The sequence below is a fragment of the Aedes albopictus genome, chromosome 3 (assembly GCF_035046485.1).
Source record: "Aedes albopictus strain Foshan chromosome 3, AalbF5, whole genome shotgun sequence".
Classification (NCBI taxonomy): domain Eukaryota; kingdom Metazoa; phylum Arthropoda; class Insecta; order Diptera; family Culicidae; genus Aedes; species Aedes albopictus.
In genome coordinates, this window is record NC_085138.1 from 124,803,091 (window position 1) to 124,814,094 (window position 11,004).

Here is an 11,004-nt window from a genome sequence, read left to right on the forward strand (position 1 = left end):
GAGAAGTCGCCCAATCATTCTCTATGGGGTGGCTCCAAGCAAGCAAGAGGCCGAAAATATGCTCACACCAGCTCTAAAAATTGTTTGCAAGATTTCTGTCCTACCCGGAGAAGTCATATACCGTCAAGTCGGCATTCACCGTTGGTCTAAGAAAATTTGAAACGAATAAAGGCTGTCGTTTTACACCATTCTTATAAACATTGTTGGTTTGCTGTTAATAGCCTTCATTATAGGTTAAATTAAAATTAAAGTAATTACCACAAAAGAAGATTATTTTTCACAAAAAAATAGTGATATATTACATTTTGTAGAGGATGGAAAGGTCGGACCTTGGTAGTAGGGACTCATTCACCGTGTATCAAAAAATTCCTTCACTTTTGTTTCAACATGATCAAAACCACCAAGAAAACTCAATTCTCTTCGTTAATATTCATTTAAGTAAAAACGTACAAGATTTAATTAGAAAAAAGGAATGTTCAAATTTTCAAATTTATATGGGGCACGGTGAATGGAGACCATTGAAATTTAGGGTATCCATTTACCGTGCCTTTTTGTTTCAATTAAAACATCAGTAGAAACATACTTTCTCGGTAAACTTGCTTCAAAAATGCAAAATTTTTTGAGTTGTGCCCCTATTGCAGGAAACCGACGATATGTGTAAAATATGGTTAATTTATAAAAATCGTCAACTTTATAAGCAGATTTTTCATATTTTTCTAGTGAACAAGTAAACCCTAACAAGATTGCGTATTAACCCTCTAATATCCAACCCCGCCTTTAGACGGGGTATAGTTTGAGCATTTTTGTAATTTTTGTTTCGTGGAAAATCAATATTTTTATATTTTTAGCTGATATTTAGGACTGTTTTGTGTATCTCGAAATGGTTTTTGGTGTACTTTAAAGCGTATTTACATTTTTTTAAAATGACTGAAAAATTGATGTTTAAGTCACCTTTTAGAAGTCATTGTTTATTCTGTATTGAATCGCTACAATTAACATATTTTAATTTTTTCCCAAATCATTCTACCCTAGTTGAATAGTTTAAGGGAATCGAATACACTCTAAAATTATTTTTCTTAAAATTACACGGAAAATAAAATTTTCTATGAAAAAAATTTAAAATAAAAATATTTCAACAATAATCATAAAATCTCAAAATGTTTTCATCTCAAAAAATCCGTACCCCAAATTGACTTCCAGGAAAAATATAAAAGTATGGGGATGCTCAAAAATAAAAATAAGAAAAATCAAAAACTGTAATACACGAAATCGAGAATTAAAAAGAATCATCTTCCAAAACATGTTTAAATCGATTTTGGATAACGAAAAATGATATTTAGATCAAAATCAAAAATTTGGGTATTAAAGGGTTAAATGTTCATGTGTAAGTGTACTCTCAAAAAAGTTTGAAAATATTCCATCCAGTACCAGTATTCTTTGAGATATAAACTCATTTCAATCTCGCTCAAAATTTTACCAATGGAGCTTCAATATATGGTTTATAATTAGTAAAAATTTCAATGTTTTTGATTGATGTATAAAAAAGTTATGAACATTTGGATGAAAAAATATTTTGACGAAAAAAATGCTGTACGGACAATTGTTTGATACACTGTACGTTTATAGTGTCAAAACAGTACTGTAAAATTCAATTCAATGTGCAATCCATTTGTGTTTTATTGGTGTAATTAAAGTGAAATTATCATACCAATCATGCAATTGAATATATGGAAATAATGAAAAAGTATTCGAAAGCCCATGATGAATGACGACTTGACGGTATACAGATTTATCTGTATCATACAGATTTTTTGGAATCTCCACAGATTTCGTTTTATATTAAATACAGATTGTTGAGCTAGATGGGCCATTTGATGGGATTTTTGAAAAAATCATCTGACATACATGGTCCTACCTGCCTGGATAAATTGTTGACTAGAAAATAACTGTACTCGAACGCCGCGCGAGTAGCAAGCATAATTTTTGTCGGTCTTGCCCAGTGTGTGGATTTTTATCGCGAACCACTGAATGGTCCATGCTCAGCAAGTGATACATTCGCGAATGTAACATTTCATGAACCAACATGATCGGGAACGCTCCCCGAAATGCTGTTCATTCTCTTGCCCGGTTCGATACGAGAGCGCAATCAAGAGAGAAGATGCTCGATGACGCTAATGAAAGCGATGCATTCGGTAAGAATATTTTATTGCCATAATTCTTTTTTTATTGTGACTACACAACCTGCAACGTCATGAATACAGTTAAATTAAATAGTATTTCACGTTTTTAAAGCGAAAACGCATTAAATACTGATGAAAATAACGATTATTCACAGTTGCCCCAAGCCAACGATGAGCGATCATCGGTAAGTGTTACACTTAGCGATGCCCGCTCATCGCCGCAGCTTGTTTATATCGGAGTATCCTCTTTGTGTTCCTTCGTGAACCATGCGACTCGACGAGAGAACATACACCGCTTGGTAATTGAAACAGAACCAACAGAAGGGAAGAAAAACTGCCGAGTGGTTCACTGATCACTTTTTCGTCCAAACACTGGTCTTGCCTGATGTTTCTCCAGTTTTCTCGAAATGGTTCGGGTTGTCAGGATTCCTTCATCCGTGTGCAAACAGCGTATTCGCAGCCACCCACGAAGTCGTCGATCTCTACATGGTTACTTGCTGGATATTGTTTTCGCAATTCATTCTTCCAACAATCGTACTACGTGGCCTCGTCCAGCTCACTGAAGTCTGCCGTAATTATTCGTTCACTATATTCGTGATTCATGTGTCAATACCACACGCCTTTCTGTAGTTTACCGGTAGCATTTCATTCTTTTCTTAAGCTCAACAACTTCACATAGATAAAATTGAGCTTACAATAATACGCAACACATTATGGGTCGCTGCTTCTCTCCAACCTCGGGAACGTCCTTTTTCTTTTTCTTCGTGGTGTAACGAACACACTGGGAGAAAGTCTGCTTCTCACCTTAGTGTTCTATGAGTACTTCCACAGTTATTAACTGGGAGCTTCCTCTACGAATGACCATTTTGCATGGGTATATCGTGTGGCAGGCACGAAGGTATTCTATCAAGTGTAGAATTAGCATAAGTTAAAATACACAGAAATAAAAATTAAAAAAAAAGATATTCTATCATTGGGAAGGAAATTTCTATTACACATAGTTCCTGGACTGACCGGGAATTGAAACGTCACCCTCAGCATGGTCATGCTATATGGACCGTCCTACACTCGCCAAATACTCTCGGCCTGGTTAGTCTATCCTGTCCGCTGGGCTCCATGTCATCTTTCTTCGCCGCCACACACCGCTGTTTTGCAGACTGACAAAGGTGGTTCCTAGCACCCGACCCTCGAACTCATCGAGTTCTTGCTTGCTTTTTTGCATAGTCCAGGTATCGTGCTTGTAGAGAATCAGCTGTCTTATCAGGGGTAATTTTCCAATTGTTGCACAGCTAAAAATTTGCCAATTGTTGCACACCTCATAAGAATAACATGGAGTGTGCAACAATAGGCGAGTTTTTAGCCGTGCAACGATTGGAAAATTACCCTACATGTTACATTTCCGTTCAGTGTACTCTTTATCCTTGACCGGAACGATCAAGAAATATCTTGTGATTTGCGTACTACCCATAAATAAGTATCCAAGGTACATGAAGTCTTCCAAAACCTCAAAAGTTACTCGTCTATCGTAACACTGCTGGCTAGTCCTGTCGTTCCCCACCGTGTACTTTGTTTTCGACGCGTCCACCATCGGTCTTACCTTTCCTGCTTCGCATTTCAGATGTACACCCGCCACTGTTCCAAATGTTATAGGCTAGAACTTCCAGCAATAACATCCATGTCATCCGCAAAATAGACAAATTATATCGTTCAAATCGTGGCCCGGCTCATCGCATAACACTTTCCAGGGTGATGTTGAACGGCAGGATTGAGAGACCATCGCTTTCTAATAGTCCCCGGTGAGATTTGAACGAACAAACCAGATCGCCCTTACGCAGTTTATGCAGTGTCCATCGCCGCTTCGATCAGTCTAGTGAGCTTTCATTGGCGTAGCTAGGATTTTTATCTGGAGGGGGGCACGAAATGTGAATATGCAAATTGGCATTGCAGTTTTGAGGAATCAAAAGGGCTGTTTATGACTTTTTCATAGTTCCGTAAACTATATGAATGAGGACTGTATATTTTTAAAAGGACTATATTTTTCTATAAAATCATCAATATAAGTTTTTTTTTGCATAACTTTCTATAGATTTTTTCAAATATAGGAAAAATATAACATTAAGCGGTTTTCGTAAACATCAATAAAAACCCATTTCTTAACATTCGACATAACTTTCCCCATACTTAACATGCACATTTTCATGAAATTCATGAAGTTTTTAATTTATTAGTATCATATACTATTCTATCAAAGGTAAAGCTCAATAGTTGGTTAATAATAATGCACCAAGCAGCCTCCAGCTTGATATACAGGGTGCGGCAGGAAAAAATGCGAAAAGTTCAAGCACTATTACACGCTTAATATGGGATATATATGACTATTTTTTCATGACAGTGTATCTATCAGTCAATATCTATATTCTAGCACTGCAAAATAAAAATAAACATATTTGATGTTAAACATGTGATAATGTAAGCCTAATAAGCGGGTATCAATAAACTGCGCGCCCAATGGTCATTAAACAAAATGACTATAACAGTAAAAAAATAGCTTAAATTCGATGAACAATCAGACCACACTGATCCAGAGCCATGTAGTTTCACATACTAGATGAAATAAGTACACATATTTGATGATATTGTAGAGAAAATTAAAAATTTTGTTTTATCAGATACGAAATTTAGCGACCTCTGTACTTTTCTGCGGTTTGAAAATTCTGATTGTCTTCATCTTCAGGCGCCACCCTGGAAAGGTTAGTGACCAAAATGGGAAAATATTAAATTATTTTTTCCAGAAAACTAGCCTATTAGAGATCATAGAACGTTGAAACATAGATTGGTTAACGTCAAATGGACGAAAACAAGGTTTGAAGTTGAAAAACACTTTCGCATTTTTTCCTACCGCAAACTGTCGTGAGTAGCCTTGTTTACAAAGAAATTCCCAAAAAATATTTATTTAAGTCCTGTGATACAATAGCACAACGGACTCGGCTAAAAATTTGTCCAGAGTAGTAGAATGATGCTTTATGAATGGTATAGAAAAAAAAAATACTTTTTTTTGCATTCTTCGTCAAAAATTTATTCCATAAAGATTGACAGAAAATTGCATACTTTTTGCTCCATTGATGCAGATTTTCGAATCTTGTTGTTATTTATTTTCAACAATTGGAAGAACCTTCAAAGAACGAAACTGTTTTGATTACTGTGCCTATAATGGCGCACAGTAACCAAACCAGAAATGCTATTAAGAAGCAGTTTTCTGCATTTTAATTCACATTATTAAAGTAGGAACTGGAACTGGGTGCAAAAAATAATTGTTTATTGAATATTTTCATGCCCTTTTTGCTTTACAATTGAATTTCATTCAAAATATCGAATCTCCTTTGAGACCTTAATATCTCAACAACTAATTTTCCAATTGAGTTGAAATTTCTTTAAATTTTATTCGATTCAAAAATGATTACTATAATGAAAGATGATGTACTGAACAACGAAGAAAGGGTGCTTAAATGTGAACTATACGTCTTCTTTACATTGTCTTGTAAAGTTTTATAAATTGAACAGTCCTTATGAACAATTCCTCCATTTTTTTTTTCAAAGCTTGCTGCAGTGATTCCATCATGGATTCCCCCAGAGATTTCTTCAAGAATGCATCTAGGGATTTCAACAGGCATTTCTTTGGCGATTTGCCCTAGAATATCTTTAGAGGTTCCTCCAGTGACTGTTCCAGTGCTGTTTTCGCACTTTCCTTCGATAATATTTCCTGAGATCCACTAAGGTATTTCTGCAGGTATTCCTTCGGAGATTTCTTCAGGCATTTCTCCATATATTCCTTCTAGACATTGCTACAATAATTGCATCTGGAATTATTCGACGTATTTCTGCAGGAAAGTCTTCAGTAATTTCTTTCAGGAATTTCTACTAGAGATTATTCAAAAATAATTCCAGGCATTTCTTAAAAATTTTGAACAAAACATCCTTTAGGAGTTCATCCAACAGTGTTCTCGATAATTCGTCTAAAAATTACAGCCGTCATAGATATCTTTAGATTTTTTCATTCTGTATTTCCAGGAATTCGCAAAAACAAAACTCTCCTGTAGGAAGGAATTCCTCATGGGGTTTCTTCGGAAATTCCTCCAGGAAATTCTTCCAGGAATTCTTTCAAAAACTCCTCCAGGAACTGTTTAAAGATTCCCTTAGGAATTCCTCTTGGTATTGCTTCGAAGATTCCTCCTGGAGTTTCTTCAGGAACTATATTCCAGGGATTCCTTCAGGAACTGCTACATGGATCCCTCCAAGAGTTCTTCTACTTACTCTTTACAGGATTCCTTCAAGATTTCACCACGAATGTCATCGATTTTTTCAACACTTCCTCCTGGGATTTCAGAAACTCCTTCAGGAATTCCCTCAGAAGTTAATGCTTCGATTTCTTCCTGAGAATCTCCAAGAAATTCCTTCAGGGATTCATCTAAAGATTCCTACAGGGATTCGTCCACAAATTCCTCAAAAAAATCCTCCAGAGATTCTTCTAGGTATTCCTAGAAATAGCTCAAGGAATTCCTCTAAAGATTTCACCAGGGATTCCACCAATTATTAATCATGAAATTTATGCAGGGATACTTCCAGAAGATTCTCTGGAGATTTTTCTAGGACTCCACTAGGAATTCCTCCAGGCATCCCTCCAGATATTCCTCTAGTAATACTTCAAGGAATTCTTCTAGAGATTCCATCAGGATTTTTTATGGGATTTCTCCAGGGATTCTACCTGAAAGTTCTTAACTGATTCTTCAGAAAAATCCTACAGAAATTCCTCCAGGGATTTCTCTGGGGACTCCTCCAGGGATTCCTCCATGAGTTTTTCTGGAGATTTCTCAAGGAATTTCTCTAGAGATTCCTCTAGCAATTCTCACAGGCATGTCTCCAGGAATTTCTCCAGGCATTCCTTCAGGAGTTCCTCTTGGGAATCCTCTAGGGATTGCTCTACGAATTCCTCCAGGAATTCTTTTAGGAATACCCACAGAAGTTCCTCCAGGGATATCTATAGGGATTTCTCCATGGATTCATCCAGGATTTCATTCAGTGACTCCTTCAGGAATACCTTTGAGAAATCCACTAGGAATTACCCCAGGAATTACTGCAAAAGTTATCTCATGAATTCCTTCAGGAATTCCTCCAGAAATTGATCCAGGCATTCCTCCACGAATTCCTTCAGAAATTGCTATGGCAATTTCTCCGGGAAATTGTTCCAAGAAATCTTCCAGGGATTCCTGCATGAATTCCTCCTGAGATTCCTCTAGGAATTCCTTCAAAGATTTCTTCAAGAATTCCCCAGGAAATCCTCTAGGGATTCCTTCACAAATTTCCCCAGGAATTGTTCCCGGAGTTTATCCAGGAATTATTCCTGGTATTTTTCAGGCATTCCTTCAGGATTTCATTTCCCCAGGGACTCCTCCAGGAATACCACCAAGAATACCTCCAGGAATTGCTCCGAAAATTTCCCCATGGATTTATTCCAGGAATTTCATAAGATTGTTTTATAACCCTCTAATACCCAACTCCGCCTTTAGACGGGGTTTAGTTTGAGCATTTTTGTAATTTTTGTATATCTTGTATATCTTACAATGGTTTTTTGTGTCTTCTAAATCGTATTAACATTTTTCAAAAATCATTGAAAAATTTATGTTTTAGTCACCTTTAAGAAATCATTGATTATTTTGTATTGAATCGCTAAAATTAACATATTTTAGATTTTTCCCATATCATTCTATCATAGTCGAATAGTTCAAGTTAGTCGAATACACTCTAAAATTACTTTCCTTAAAATTACACGAAAAATAAAATTTTCATTGAAAAAAAAATTAAAATAAAAATATTTCAATTCTAAAATCTCAAAATGTTTTCGTCTCAAAAAATCCGTATCCCAAAGAGGCTTCTAGGAAACATATAAAAGTGTGTGGATGTTCAAAAATAAAAATTAGAAAAATCAAAAACCGAAAATCACAAAATCGAGAATTAAAAAGAATCATCTTCAAAAACATGTTTAAATCGATTTTAGATGACGAAAAATGATATTTAGATCAAAATAAAAAAATTGGGTATTAGAGGGTTAATTTCTTCAGCAATTCCTCCAATAATTTTTCAAGGGATTCCTCCGGAATTCTTCCAGACTTTCCTCCAAAACTTTATCCAGAAATTTCTCCTCCAGAGATTCCTCCAAGGATTCCTCCAGAGATTTCTCCAGGAATTATTTCACGGACTCATCCAGAAATTCCACCAGGAATTCCTCCATAAATTTACCAGGAATTCCTTCCGGGAATTCAGGAATCAACAATTCTCCTAGGGTTAGTTTCTCGGAAGTACCACAAGAATTCCCCTAGGGATTTCTGCAGGAATTCCGCCAGGAATTTGCCCGGAAGTTCCTCCAGGCATTCCTTCTGAGGTTCCTCCAGAAATTCCTTTGAAATTTTGAGAATTATTTTAAAGATTTCTAGAGGAATTCTGCTGCGATTTGTATTAGAATAATTTATGATAATTTTAGAGGAAAACAAGAGTCAGGAAATTCTCCAAGAAGTAAATTTTTAAGAAATTTATCCACAGATTTATTCAGGAATCCATCCATGTTTGCACCATTTCTTTGCAGAAATGGAGAATTGATCATCTCACCATACAAAAATCCAGCTCCCTTCAATCTAGTACTTTACTGATTGCGTCCTATTGATGGTTGCGATGGAAGTAGACAAAAGGTTTAAACGGATTAAGGTGTGAAGGTGCTACTGTCTTAAGACGGATGTATTGAAGGACTCTGGGAGAGATGGACGCAGCAGCGCATCAGCAATAGCCGAACAGCTGGCGCTATTAAAGGCGTTCCTTACATTCAGGGTCAATACTGCACAGTTGCAAATCCCCCTCAGCTTACGCTAGAGTGCTATCTCCGCGGTCTTCGTAACAAGATAGCGTCTACAGTCGAGTCCAGAGAGACAATGTACACCTTCGGTGTGTCTCAACAGTCTGTCGAGGATAATCTTCTCTAGCACCTTTCCTCGTCGTGTTGATCAAGTATATTGGTCTGTATGCTAACAGGTTTACGGCTGTCTTTAACAAAAGTACCAGGCTCTCTGGGGAACCTCCCTCATCCAGGCATTGCTACGTAGCAGACCTGAACACGGGAGCCTCTGCAATAGCCTCTTTTAAGGCCTTTGTTTGTATCGATCAGGCTTGAAAAAAAAGACGGTCGAGTAGAGTGGGTAGAGGGTGGATGGTAGAGAACATGGTAGGGTGTTATGTAGTGTAGAGAGTTGGGTACACGGTAGATAAGAGGGTAGGATAGTGAGTACGGTGAAGGATTAGGATGGAGTGTAGGATAGACCGTAGAGTAGACGGTAGGGTTGACGGTAGGGTAGAGGGTCAGGCTAGAAGGTTGCGTAGGAGGTCAGATAAAGGGTAGGGTAGAGGGTAGAGGGTTTGTTCTCGTGATATCGTTCCTATATATCTTCCCATGATTGAAAAAAATAGCCTATTAGAAAGTTAACGTAATCACAGTTATTCGATATGATTGACGATAATAAATAAACAGTGATTCCTCCCAGGATTCCACCAGATGTTCCATCTGGAATTCCTGGAGGGATGACTCCTGACTTTCTTCAGGGATTCTTAGGAATTCTATTTGGTTCGTGCTGGAATTCTTTCAAAAAATTCTTCTGAGATTCTTGTTTTGATTAGTTAAAGGATTCCTCCCGAAAAAGAAATATGTTAGAATATATTCTTCAGGAATTCTAGTTGGCATTCTTCAGGTATTGCTGCTGGGATTACTTCACGGATTCCTCCTGGTATTTCTTCTATCAGGGAATTCGACCGAGCTTCCAGTTGAGATCCCTCTCAGGATTCTTCTAGATATTTTACCAGAATTCTTGTAGGAAATCCTCTCGGGATCCCTTTGGCGATTTCTTCTGGGATTGATTTGAAAAAAAAAAATGGAATTTGATGTGAAGCGAAACACTGTTTAAGATCCATTCTCTCTTTTAATAGGATTAGTTAGATTTGGTGAGTAAGAGTCATTTCCTTATTATCCTTGAGTAATTTAACAAGACACGGAAACGTTCAATGCTTCCAGTGAGTTCATCGCTCTTTGAAGGAAGCTGGACACTAGACATCGGACTAGCATGCAACGCCCAGTGGCACAGCCTTTTCCTGACAGCAGTGGCGCACTTATCAGCACTCTCAGATCAGCACGATGGTGACACAAGCCGCACGACCATGAATCCATAGTTATCCTCTTTTTCACTCATTGTAGATGCATAATATCTATACGGATCATATTAGTATAAGTTGTACTATAAAAGTTGTGCTAAAACAAATTTTGAATAAAATATCACAGTGTGTGGATTTTTATCGCGAACCACTGAATGGTCCATACTCAGCAAGTGCTACATTCGCGAATGTAACATTTCGTGAACCAACATGCTCAGGAACGCTCCACGAAATGCTGTTCATTCTCTTGCCCGGTTCGATACGAGAGCGCAATCAAGAGAGAGGATGCTTGATGACGCTAATGAAAGCGATGCATTCGGTAAGAATATTTCGTTGTCATAATTCTTTTTTATTATAACTACACAACCTGCAACGTCATGCATACAGTTAAATTAAATAGTAGACAACGTTTTTAAAGGGAAAACGCATTAAACAATGATAAAAATAACGATTATTCACAGTTGTCCCAAGCCAACGATGAGAGATCATCGGTAAGTGTTACACTTAGCGATGACCGCTCATCGCCGCAGCTTGTCTATATTGGAGTATCTTCTTTGTATTCCTTCGTGAACCATGCGAC